A 14,808-nucleotide genomic window follows, 5' to 3' on the forward strand; every position below is an offset into this window, starting at 1 on the left:
TCTTGGCACTGCAGTGGGTCATTATACTAACAATTCATACATGCGCACACTGGATCTCCTCATTTACATGACTTCGCCTTTACATGGTCACACATTAAACACACCACACTTCAGAATTTTAACTGTGTGTTGCGGCTCGTCCTTGGCTGGTGATTTGCCTTTGGTTAGCCCTGACACATGCCTGGGGCTCCCCGACTGTGGGTGTCCCAACGGGTGCGCTCAGTCAACGGGGTTGCCTCCCCACTGAGGACCCCGTCCCTAGAACCTCCAGGACGTCCTTCAGCACTCGTCCACATCAATCAAAAATAATCCCATGCATCAGAATATTTAAATCCATTTGACACTGTGATACACACTTTGAATTTCCCATCAACACCATGTGAAGCTGTTTTCTTATTCTCAGTTATGTCCTTGACAGAGATGGATTAATGACGATGGTTTCTTTCCCCCAAACAAATAACAGCAGAAGTCTTTCCAACACAATACAAACATGGACAATAGTGAAGTTATTATACAGCAAAAAGACCTACTCATGCTGCATGAAGAAAGAACGATTCAGCCGCTGTAGTGGAAGAATAGAGCGAGAAAATAAGTGGGAAGCAATGGTGACAGACGAAGTGAAATAAATGTAGGAGGAGATGAAGTGAGGAAACCTATATATATGTATATATATAGTAATGGCTGGATGTATGGGGGAGCCTATTGAAGAATAAATGCAAATAGTGGAAGAAAGACAGAGCTGGCCACGGCTGACAATTAGCATCACGGTTAATTTGGCTCTGTGCAGTGAAAACAGACAGTTGAACAGGCATGTTAGCCCTGAGGGAGAATATCTTGCTGGCTGGCTGTGCTGCTCGAGCCCTACACTGGAAAAATACAGTAGCTGTGTCTCCAATTTAGGATCAGATCACATTACAACAACATGGTGTTATTTGTCTGTGAGCAAAGTGACACAAAGAGGGAAAAATTAAGAGATTGGGAGAAGTGACAGGACTGGAGGGTACTGTATGCATTGATGTAGGCTGTTTTTGTAAAAAAAATAAAAAATAAGAATGGACTACAGCTGAAGTGTTTCAACAAATCAGAAAAATCATCAACTACTTTAACAATTCATCATTTCCAGCAAAAGATAGATACAGATATTTGCAAGTTTCTATCTCTCATATGTAAGAATTTATTGGTTCTCTGTGTTTTAACATGGGTCTTAATACTACAATACCAATAAGTCTTGGCTGCCGCTGCTATAGAGAGAATGCCAATCAGAGGTTCAAATCAGACTAGGAGTGAATTCAAAGCCTTTTGTCAGCAAATTTGTGGATACAACATGGCAATCATAGTTCTATATATATTGTAGTTTCTCCAAAAGTGCCAAAAAATGCTTTAGAATAGCGTGTTGATCATGATATTAGTATAGTATGTCCATAAACAAACAAAAAGGGGCCATACTATACTGTTGGGGGTGAAGGGTTCCATTTTTGGACATACTATTATATGGTGGGTTTTTTATGTTTTTGGACATAGTATATAGTATGTTGAAAAAGTAATTTGTAGTGTCCACTCTCCAAAAGTGCCAAAGAATAAATGTTTTAGAATAGTGTATTGATCATGGTAAAGTTTAGTACTATGTCCACAAACATAACAGAAACACCATATTATAGTATGTCCAAGATGAAAAAAAAAACAACAAAAAAACGTAGTATGTCTAAAAAAAATGGTTAAAGTGAAGTTTGTTAAAAAATAAAAATAAAACATAATTTTATAGTAGGTCGGAGTAAAGAATGCCATAAAAATGTGATTTAAAAAAAGTCATACTATAGTATGGCATATCAAGAAAATTGTCACAGAAATGATCTTTTTTTTCTGATGGACATTTAGACAGTATTTTGACATTTAATAGACAAAACAACTCACTGTTAATGAAAACTATGGTTAGCTGTATTGCTAACACGGACTACAGGCTAAACATGATCATGCGGCTTCGTGGCACCGTATAATGACCGGAGCTTTGCCTACTTTCTCTGCTGGCATTGATGGATGAATGGATTTGTGTGTGTGCTCAGGGTGACTCACACCAGTAGCATTCATTGTTTGAGCCAGACAAAAGCAGGCTGGATCTCAGCTGGCCTTGATGACGAACCAAAGACGAGGAGGGAGGACACTCGCACCAAGTTAACCGCTTACACACCTCACCACACACACACTCACCCACAAACTTAAACAACACAGGCGCCAGCAGATCCTGCGCTCAAGTATCTCCTTGTGGATGTGCCCCGTATCTTCAGTTGTCTGACAGCTCACACATTGTGTTTTTTAGACCTTTCTTTTTTTTTCTTTGTGCCCTCCCGTCTGCACAGTGTGAGTCTCTCCGTGTTTGATGAGCACAGAAGCAAACTAGAGGAGAGTACTGCAGAATCTATTCTGTTTGGTCCGAGGGGTACAGAGGCCAGTTATTGTGTAAAACAAAGTGGAGTTAAAACACACAGAAGCATCCCCAGATGTTTTCCTGCAGTACGTTTGCTGTGGGAGAAATCAATAACTGTGGGCTACGAAGTGGTTTTAGCTCGCTCTCTTGACCTTTCCATCTCAGCAGCAGCTACTGTGCTGTAGTTTATTCTGCTGCCCAAAAAACACATTCAATCTCAACTATATTTGGATTCAGACATTTTAGTTGTATCATCTATGGATCCTGGAGTCTAATGCTGAGCACTGGACTACATTTTTTTTAAATGAATAGTATTTTTAAGTGCCGTTATATCTTCAAGGCTGACCCAAATTAAATGGGCACCATTTAAACATTTACACCATACTATAGTATGTTGAAAAAAAGGTTATTGTGTATTTGTCAAAAAATACCCTAAAAAGCTCAAGATTAGTACCTTTGATCATGGTAATAGTATAGCTTGTCCAAAAATATTTTAGAAAACAAAATCAAAAAGGATGAAGTAAACGCTTTAGAACAGTACGTTGACCATGGTAATAGCATCGTATAGTATGTTAAAAAAATATAAATAAAACACCATATTATAGTATGAGAATTAAAAATGGTCAGTGTAGTTTGTTCAAAAATGCCTAAAAAATCATGGTAAGTATGTTAAAAAATGAATTAAATAAAAACATTTCCAGAAATTAAAAAAAAAAAAATGACCCCCTCAAAAAAAGGTCATACTATAGCACCGGGTCGAATTTTGCCAAAAAAGGTAATTTTTTATATAATATGCGCATATGGCCAGAAATTACAGAAAAACACCATATGTCCAAAAACTGAAAAAAATACTATAGAATGTTGATTTTTGTCAAAAATTATTATATAATTATAATTATGGTCTGTTGATACATATTAAAACATAATATGAAGAAATGAAAGAAAGACATCATATTATGTGATGTCCAAAGATTAAAAGAAGAAACACCATTTAATAATATGTGAACAAAAATGCCAAACTATAGTATGTCGAAAAAAGTCAATAAATGGTCATAGTGTAGTTTCTTCAAAAATTCCTAAAAATGCTTGAGCATAGTACGTTGGTCATGGTTATAGTAAACTATATCCATGGTATCGTACGATATGTCCAAAAATAAAATAAAAAAACAACTGCAAAATGTAAAAAATGTATTTATTAGTTCACTGTGTTAAGGCCAAAGAAACATTGACAGAGAAACATTGACAACTGCAGAAGCAGTGTTCGACGTATCATATATGTGCATATAAATAAAGGTAATTTCCAACACCAGTCCCTTTATGGACACTGACAGTTCAAGTAATCATTAAAACCACACATTATAGTTTAAACCATTTTAAACATAATGTTGCCCATGATAAAAAATAAAGGTCACATGATACAGCAATAATCAATACACTGCAAGACAACCATCTACAATTTATCACAATGTCTGTGCAGTCGAGGAAGGCAAAATACCCCTAAAAGGGCAGAAAGCAGGATTTATTTATGTATCCACTGTACTCTCTCACACTCACACACATACACACACACACACACACACACACACACACACACACAAACACACGTCTATGTCCATGTGTGCCATCATTTCAATGTAAATTGGCCAAAAACTGCCAGAAAGCAGCACAGTTCTGGGGTTAAAATGTTAAAAGGAATGATACAACAATGCTTTGCAACAATGTTTTCAATTAGTGTAAATAAAGTTTACAGGACACAAAAAAATACTGTTGCTCTCTGATCTGTTCACTGTGGGTTGTGTCTATGAACAGCAGTATTGTGATTGTTGTTTGTGCCGTTTATTGACCCAATACTCAAACAATAAAATTGAAAAGACAAAAAACATCCACTTTTTCATGGCGAAAGTTTTTTTGAGGAAAAAAGTAAAAACATGATCTCAACCCAAGCGGAAACTGGAAAGCTGTATTCCTGTTTCCTGGACTGGCGGTGGAGGAAATGATGTCATGACCTGCTCACTTCCCGAATGAACTGTTTCAGTGGGTCTTTTGGTGGGATACCTGCTGAGTCAGTAAATCAACCAAATCATTGGTTTTCTTGGGTTGTGAGTGGATTTCATCACCATCAGTTCACCTGCTCTGTCCGATTTTGGATGGATCCATTTAGTTTAAAAAAGATTAATGAGCAATTTCAGGCATCTATCAGTGTGAATCTGCATTCAATAATATAAACAAAATATAGCCAACATATTTTCACAACAATTTACTAGTAGCTTAAGCAGGCCACTAAAGTATGTTAAAAATGTCATAAAAGTTATTATATTATAATCTGTCAATAGAAATGTCAAAATATAATATTTCCTTTGAAAAAGTGACAGTATAGTATGTTGTCCAAAATGGCATACTAAAAGACATTGTATAGTAAACTTAAGTTCCAGTTTTGGCAACTTGACTTTAGACAGCTGACATAATTATCACATTATCTGTCTTCAGAGGACAACTAAATAAATTATTTTGTATATTATTATATATTTTTAAGGTGTGGATCCCGTCTTCATTTTTATCACATACGAGTATTGTCAACATTATTTAGGCACTCTATATATTTTTTTGTTATATTTTTCTTTACCTGAAAGCCTGAAGAACTGCCCAGGTGTCTTCTTCATCCCACCATGATGGAGAACCTGCCTTTACATGTTTTACTCTTAAATATTGTCCACCTTTTTGTGTTTTATGTCCCATCATATTTCAATAAATATATTTACATTGCGCTTAGATTTATAATATACTATATATTAATACAACACAGATAAAACCTTTGGCATTCATGCTCAACTCTTTTTTCAATACTCATACAACTCTTTACAAATATTAACTTCTTTCATTAAAGCCTGTTAGTTCATGTTATGGTGCTTTGCAGAGTTCCTGCTGAAATGCAGGAGTAACATCATATGTCATAGTCATACTATAGTATGTCGATTGTTGTCACAAATGGTCAAATTTTTAAATGCCTAAAATGCTTAAAATTGGTCAATTATGGTCTGTTGATACATAATAGAGCATAATATAAAGAAATTAAAGACAATCACCATATTATGGGATGTCCAAAAATGACCCCCTCAAAAAAAAGTCATACTATAGCATGTCGGTTTCTGTCAAAAACGGTCAAACTTTAAAACGCCTTAGAAAAATGCTAAAAAAGGCCAAATTATAGTCTGTTGATACATGTAGCAGTATAGTTTGTCAAAAAAGTAGCGAAAAAAACAACAACATTTTTATGGAATGTCCAAAAATGACCCCCTCAAAAAGAAGTCAGTACAGTATGTCATCCAAAATTGCATAACAAGTCATAGCATAGTATGTCATACAAAACCTTCATGAAGTAATAGTAGTAGGTCATCAGACAATGCATGACAACACACCAACAGACAAATTAAACAATCCTGGGACTCAATAATAGACAAAAATTACTTAATAAGATGCAATTTGTCTACACTATATGGTTCAAATGTGGAAAATACGTAGTGCCTTCAGAATTACTCCAGAGACAGAAAAATGGTGGAGGGACCAAATGACTCAAGATTTCGATATAAGCTGTGTGACATAAAACATTTTTTTCATTATTTCAACAATAGTGTATCTGAGAGAAGCGCCAGCCATTTTAGCCCGATATATACATAACACACCACGTTATTTTTGCTGCAGAAATGTGAAATGCACACGTTCATGTATGCCAGTGACAGGTCTTAAAACAGCTTGCTTTTAGGTGAGGAAACATGACGTCTTTGTTGTTCAGGAGCATGTGTGCCCTAGCAGTGGCCTGGCTGAGAAGTGTGTTGCAGTAGGCTTTTCTCACTTGGTCGCTGCCAGCAGCAACACACACACACTGCCAACGTCAACAGACGGATCTTCGTACGCGGAGAGGAGAGATGAAAGAAGGTGAGTGAGAGGGGAAAGTAAAGAAAATGAATAAAGTTCAGAGGAGAAGACAACAGAGAGGAATCAGTAGTTTATGTGGAGAAAACAAACAGAGGGGAATCATTAGATCATTCTTCCTCTCCGCCTTTATCTCTCTTACAAGGTTCATCTCAGCTAAATGCTGTTATTTATGAGGGATGGCATGTGTGTGTGCGTGTGTGTGTGTGAGTCATTTCCGAGCCTGACCAGACCAGCCACCCAGAAGTGTGTCTTCCTTTGTGGCTGACAAGCCGGCGTGAGCAAAGCTTCCGCTGTGAGTTGCACTCAGTGGCTGATCGCTCAAGCAGAAATCAACACACAAACACACACTCACTCAAACACACACACACACACACACACACACACACATGTACACGCCATAATTAGACATGAGTAGCATCAGCAGAGACTCTGCTGCTAACTGGAGCAGAGGTGAACACACACATACTGTACACACACACTCACACACACTGCAGCCGTTGGAGGTCGATGGAAGTGTCCGCAGACAAGCAGTGGGAAGTAACACCTGATGTCTTTGTTGCCAGGCTCCCGCCTAGCGACTGTCATTGTGGCAACCCGCTGCGACAAGCACGACCCTGTTGCTAGGCAACCTGAACTTCTGTGACAGAGAGTCGGAAAGTTCTGTGGTGAGAGCGAAACCAAAAGACAGGAAAGGAGAAATCTGAACAAAAAGAAATGAAATAAAAAAAAAAAACAATAAATAAAAAGAGCTACATGACGGTCTGTCAAATGGAGCAGGGGAGGCAGAAAAGCAGCAACAACTGAAGTGTGTCTTCACCAAAACTGTTGCATCTGTCCGCCTCCTCCTGCTTTTACAGACCCGCTGCCCTGCGTGCCAGCAGTCCTTTGATTTGTGAGGTGGCATGCTGTGCGAGGCGTGTTCCCAGTATACTGTGTGTGTAAACACACACATAAAAGAGCTCTGCACACAGCCAGTGGATCACATGGACTGTACAAGGTACTGCTTTGTCTGTGACCATGTAGACTCTAAACATATACACAATATAAACACATTCCCCAATACACAAACACATGAACTGAATACACTTCATCTACACAGCCTGCTTCTTCAAAGTCCACCATGCTAAATCATACTTGTACATGTTGTGTCGGGTGTGTGTTTGTGTGCCTCGCTGTTGCCCCAGTTTGTACAATTTTACAGCAACATAACTAGCAGCGGTAGTACAAGCATCTTTTTATTATGCACAATTACAGGCCATAAAAGTTCTGATATTAAGGGAGAAGCATCTCCATTTACAAGCTGCAATTTATGACCTAGTTTAGTCATCAAGTAAGTGATTTATTTGTCAAGAATGTCAAGAATGATAAAAATGAGTCACTTAATGACCAAATTACTATCTTAAAGTATTTTCTTTTGGCTTTGTTCCAACCAAGCCTAAAGAAAATTTCATGCATGGTGTAAATACATACAAAGTCAATGTAAATATGTGAAAAGACAGTTCACACCAGGAAACTTGAATGACATGAATTATGCACCATGAATACATGAAATTTGCATCATTTATATGATGTTATGTTGCATCAGTGCTATCCAAGCATAGTGTTACCCTGATTGATCCAAATTCCATTCAGAAAACAAGCTTTTTAAAAGTTGTTTGCTTGTCGTCTTGCAGACCAAACTGACAAAGCATCAATTCAGAGGTTTTACAAATCTGCATCATGATGTCATTTCTTCAGCATACTTTTGATCAGTTTATTGCCATTAAATCGCAGCAAAATCTTATTTGATTTGGGCAAATAACGCTGTAATAGCAGCAGTCATCAAGACACAGTTCCTGGAGAAGGAGGTGAATTTCCCTGAGCTGTGCACACCTCTGGGTCATGTTATGAACCCAGACTCTAGGCTCTCCTATGTATGTTGGACAGTGGTTATTTCGTTAAAAAAACTTGCTTCCCGTTGGTGTGAACAGACCTTAACATGAAAATGGGGAGAGCAAAGAGTACATCCTCTGATGCTCTAAACTCCAAATGTTTTGATATATACTTTACTTTATATAAACTGGTTGTTTAATGATGCGCAGCTGAGATGTGTTTACTGACTTCAGATTTCAGGACAAATAAGGTGAAGGCTGTAGCAGATCTGCGTCTTCAGACCTTCGTTTTGTTTGTTTTGATCTGGAGATTTTTTAATAATGCCTGGTAGACAGTTGTCATGGTGAAACAGATGCATGTTTCTATAACCAGAAATCAAATAATGGCTTGAATGACTAAGGGTAAGCTATTGATGTCAGTTCCTACACTGTACATTGAAATGTGCTGTAGGTCTAAAGCTGTGTTAACACTTCCAAAGACATGTTTTATACAGTAGTGGTAAGAGTCACTGATATTTCAAGTTGTTTTAAAAAAAGTCAGTATACCCTGACATGCCTAATAATGGCCCGGAATGATTCAGAGGGTTAGCAGTGGCAATGCTACACCACTAAATATAACTGTTGGTGTCCAAACTCTATTAGTATTGGCATTGTGTGAATACTTGTGATGTGTGAGTCAGAGCGATTTTGACTGCTGAGTGTCATACTCCCACGAGTTCCAGGCATCACTGTAGTCTCTCTGTCTAAATGATGCTGCGTTATAGTGTTGTACTACACAGCCCACTGGAAGTGAGGCTGAATTTATTTGTATTTATGCATTTGTCATCCTACAGTATGTGTCAGCCTCAATCTTACATGATCAATTCTAAAAAGAGGCTACAGTGAGTCTGAGCAGCCTTTGCTCGGACAAAACGCAGGAAACAACCTCTAGTGAGGTGTACTATTTGTCACACTTGTTACAATATCTTTAAACTGTTTGTTGGTATTTTTATAGGTGTTAATGTCTATTGGAAATGCTTCAATGTAGCATAGGAAAGTCATTTCAGTTACAATAGCTAAAGCTTTAGCGGCAAATCCCCTATGTGTATGGAAGTGATAAGTGTTTTATTGCCTATGACTTATTTGTACCTGGTAAGACCAGAAAGTAGCATGATGAACTTTATTAATACATCCTCACAAAAAGGTGTTGCTAGAAGCTTTCTGTCAGAGTCACTGCTCCTGCAGAAGGTTGGCTTGTAATTGGAAAGCTAGCAAATAAAATGCCAGTGCTAGTCAGTCACATTAATAAAAAGAAATTGTGAAAAAATGGGATGTTCCCAGTGGCACACCTGGTAGTGCATACCACAAAGGTGCAGTCCTTGTAAGCAGGCAGCCCGGGTTCAAATCCGGCTCAGAGCCCCCTATCACTCTAAATATCTCTTCTGTCAATAAAGCTGCAAAATGCCCAAAAAATACCTTTAATTTTTTTTTTTTTTAATTCTGTTATTTTACAGATAATTTCATTAAAAATACAGTTAATATACAGTTAATATCTAGCCTGGGTATACCCAGACTGCCTTGCGCGCTCAAATTTAATTTCGAACCTCCAGGCGGTCTGGAAACCACGGCAGTTTCTTAGCCCTGTTTTAGGGATCCAATCACAGAGCGGGGGGGGGACGGTGAGACGATGACGCGTACTACTCGGCACTTGGAGACTTGCGAGATCACCGGTAGCGGGGCTATTAGCGCCGCACCGGCGGTCTCGGCGGCTCGTTGCGCCGAGCCGGCGAGACCGTCCGTCACCACCGGTGATCTCGCTAACAGCCGGGGGACAGCGGAGCCGCCGAGAGGCCCGCAGCAGCTTGTTTATTGCCCATAAAATCAGTGGATGTGTGTGGCTGAATGACATGAGGGGGAATAAAGCGTGAAAATAAATAAGCTTGCAGAAAGCGAGAACTGGAGAAGCAAAGCAGCAAACAACACTCTCTCACAGACACGCACACAACAACCATCCATTTCTGTTGCTCTACTACGTCATCTGGTATAACTGATCTGATTGGCTAAGAGCTACCTACAGACGCTTTTGATAGACATTCTAAGCGCCCAATAAACGGCTCTGGAGGATCGTAAACCACACCTCCTCTACGGAGAAATGAACGGCAGGTGTCCAGACCTAATCTCAAATGAGATTTGGTCTGGTGTTAGCCAGGCTAGTTAATATCTGTATTCATATATTAAAATTATATATTTATATGTTGTGGGTTTTTTTTTTTTTACTTTAATGTGATGGTGTTTGGCAACTTTTGCTACCAATTTCTTTTTTTGTTTTTGTTTTTTTACATAGAATTCACTGTAATTTAACATTCAAGGCATTCATAATGTCCCATCATATTAATTTACAGATTGCATTATATGGTTAATATTTGTAAAAAAACAAAAAAACAACAACTAATAAATAAATAAATAGATAAATAAAAAATATGGCTTTTGCACCTAATGAAGAATACATAAGATAAACCCTGTAAAATAATACGGTACATTTCTGGGAAAAATAACTTTTTTAAATTGTTATTATTTTTTTACAGTGTCGCCATAAAATATGGTGGATATATTTGTTGCACTCTTTATCAGCTCATTCCAGTTTCGCAGGGAGACAAAAGCTTTTCACAGCATGAAGTGCAACAACCTGGACAGGTGACCTCTCCATCACAGGTTAATACAGAGAAACAATCAAGCACTCAGAGCTACTTTCACCTCTATCACTAATCTAGAGTCCACAATCCACTTGATTTCGGTGTCTGTGGGAGGAAGATTTGATTGATTTATACCATCAGCCTGAGAATTTGGAAAACATAATAGTAATATCCAGCAACACAGAGACTGTTAATGAATGCCGTGGCTCAAGGCCAGCAGAAAGAGAATAGGTGGCATAATTACACCGAGCTGAGAGCTCAGTTAATTCATCTAATTAAGAGTATTGTTGCAAGCGTATCAGCTCACCATAACACGCTGGGTTTATTTGTACTAGCTGAGCTTTGAAGTCTGACAACAAAAGAAGAGTAAAAAGTGAATTAATAAACACAAAACAATTGGCCAGTGTGTGAATTATTCACAATGTCTTCATTATTTTTGTCTGTTTCCACTACATCAGGTTAACCGCTCTAAAGTCTTTTATCTTACAGTAGATCCAACACTGAAAGAGATGTTTTCTTGTGTTTCCACCGCCTTCATCTTCACCTTCATCTTACAGTAAATACAACATTGAAAGAGGTATTTTCTTCTTGTTTTCCCCCTTCATCTTCACCTTCATCTTGCAGCAGATACAACACTGAAAGACTTGTTTTCTTCTCGTCCCCACCCCCTCTTTCTCTTCCCTGTCTTTTCTACTTCTACACAACAACGGCATGCCCACTTGGCACCTACAAGCACAAACACACACACAGCACACATACAAACACAAAAGGCACACACAGACATTAGGTACAGTAGGCGTCTTTACACGTTTAGTCTTCTGGTCTCCTAGTAACTAAAGTTGGTGCAGCAGCAGAGCAGCTGTCTGCTGGTTTATGAGCTGTCGTCTGTCTGACTGACTGAGACCATGATGCCCACATTAGTGTGAATACATTTGGAGACGCATCTCTTTCCAAACAAAGCTGACTGGCCTGTGACGAGCCTGTAACTAACATGGCCGACTAGGGGGGTAAATCACGGGTTTCATCATGACATGATATTAGATGGATTCAGTGTTTGCCGATATAACAAAGTATCGAGACGATATCATCTACCCATTTAACACAACCTGTTACATTTATATCAACTCACAAAAAAAACAACTAAAATATGATTTTACCATTTTATTTCTGAGCTCTTCAAGATATTTAAATGAAAAACAGTCCATTCTTTTTTAATACAAAGAATAAAAATAGATCTTCTGTTCACTATAAAGTGCTACATTGAATTTAAGTGCAAATGTTTCTTATGGGTTAACTTAAAGAGCCTGTGATGATCTTTCAATTATGAACATTCCCAAGATAGGTTATATATGTGTGCTCAGTTTACTTCTGGACAAACATTGCTGTTAGTGGTGTTTATGGAGTGACATATTGAAATAAATGTAACATCAAATGAAAATCAAATCAAATCAAAAAGCCTTTATTGTCATCATATAGTCAACTATACAACAAAGCCACTGCTTAAGGTGCATAGTTAAAGCAATCATAACACAACAAACATGAGTAAAACAAAACACAAAATATGTTAGAACACTGAGCTAAAAAAAAAGGACAAAAATAAGGACAAGGACGTGTGATGTAATAAATAAATATAAAAATAAATAAATGACCACTAAAAATGGTACAAAAGTTATAGGCGAGGTAGATAGTATATCCTGCACATATTAACTGTATTGCACATGTCCGTAACCCCCTTTCAGACTGCTGTTTCAAATAGTGAAATTTATGCCACTGTGATATTTTGCCTTCAGTCCGAATGTCCCGGAGGCCTAATGGGGGGACCAAGTGATCCCAGCTCTGTATCGAGTACCTTAGGAGGTAGGAACCGAGGTGTTACATCGGTGAGACTAACTGAGACAGAAAGACGCGATACGTTATCTGGGTAATGAGAAACGATGTGGACCGTATCATCAGAAACACGGCCCTCACTTGAGTCCGACAGTAATCGAATCATGTTGTGAAAAATGCAGAACAACTTTGCTCGAGTCTGTAGAATCTCTACACAATGTGCAGTTCTTCAGCCAGCATTGTTCTGAATGAACTCGCCGCTGCAGATGCTCATTGTATTGGTTCTGCCGCTGCTCTGTTCCACAGCACTACCAACTCCTTCCACTTCGTTCCGCAATGCCGAATTACAATATGAATGGACACCAATATTACGCCATTGTAGAATCGGTATGATGCTTGTAACAACACTTTGCGGAAACTTATGAAAAGGGCTACAGATTTAAAGAATCTATGTTAAGGGGCATTGAAGTGGTTCTGTTCTGCTCATAGTGGTACAACTTTTTTGTTCCAAGACACTGTTTTGATAAATTTGTCATCTATTTACATTTTTTCTCAAGCTGCCCTCTTTCTGCAGCTTCCTCCTCTCTCTGCCCCAGCTTATGTTGCATTTCAGTGCAGCTGAGGCAGTAAAGCTTTTGTGATGACCTATTTTCTTTTTGGTTGTCAAAGCGCTGATCAAATCACAAGCAGTATGTTGATATTAACTGTGATACATAATTTTTTTGACATTCAGCGCCGACAGAAAACTAAAAGATCTACCATCGTGAATACAAAAACCATACAGGTGGTTTTTATTCCTCACTTGCATGCCAATGTCAGTGTTTCCCGGAGGCTTCCCACTGACATGTTGATCCTCTCCCTGTGTCCCCAACTGTGAGCTCACATGACAGAAAACAGCCCTGATGCCTTTCGGGAAATCCAGACAACACTGGCTGTCCAAAAACCTGACTCCACCTGACTGAGTCTGTCTCACATCCTCCCACACAAACCCCAACACAGTGTCCCTGGAGCCCGGCGGGCTGAAGCTCACCTGTCATACACCCTCTACAGCGAAAGGGTCATGGCAGCCACTCAGACACACGACTCGACTGGCTTTGTCTCATGTCAGTGGGTGGTCAGTGGGTCACCCTGTTAGTCATGCGGTGCCCAAACAGTAGCCAGTTTGGGAGGGGGGTGGCAGGCTTGGTGACAGCTATCTGACTATGTTGCTTCCTGGCTGTGAATGCCCCATTGTGTCGAAAAAAATAATTTGCGCCTACAGAGCAGAGATATCCACACACCATTCTTTTTCTTTGTATCTCTATTTATGAAATCCTTACTTTCTCTGTCTCTGAGAGTCTCTCTATACTTAGGTGGAGCAGACAGTTCATCATAAAGTGTCCTTTTAGGGCACTCAGCGACAGCTGCGAAAAAAGAATAATTTTCTCCCTGAATTTTATTATCATGGTGAAGAAAATAACAGTATATTTTCAACAAGCAAAATTCTATTTCATTATCAACCTGCTAAAGGCCCTTTACTAAACTGATGTTAAAAATGAGATTTGTAGTGAAGCGTTGAATTTCCATTACAGCATCTTTATGAGTCCCAGAGGTAACGATGTATATTACTGCTCCTTTATGACAATAATAACATGCTTAATGAGATCAGATATGATACACACTCTATATGGCCTGGTACTTCCCTTCCAAGAGCCGCGCTTTTCATTAAATATGTACCTTTTTTTTTTTTACACTGAGCCATGAGTGAAATGCCAATACAATATATATGATAATTACGATGTGTGGGCTGGAGCATCTCTCACCTCTTTAAAGTCATTCATTATCCATGTCCCCAGGTCTCCTGTCTGTGCATCTATGTATGTGTGTGTGAAGAGATGTGTGTGTGTAATACACTGGTAAATGCTTCACTTAATGTGTGAAACACAGACGTAATATTTCAGTCTGGCCTCTAACCTACCAAAAGTATCTGGTGGATGAGTGGGTGTTACAATAGTGTGTGTGTGTGTGTGTGTGTGTGTGTGTGTGTGTGTGTGTGTGTGTGTGTGTGTGTGTGTGTCAAGCCTCCGTGGCTGCACTTCAGACA

Source organism: Centropristis striata, chromosome 19, assembly GCF_030273125.1.
Source record: "Centropristis striata isolate RG_2023a ecotype Rhode Island chromosome 19, C.striata_1.0, whole genome shotgun sequence".
Classification (NCBI taxonomy): domain Eukaryota; kingdom Metazoa; phylum Chordata; class Actinopteri; order Perciformes; family Serranidae; genus Centropristis; species Centropristis striata.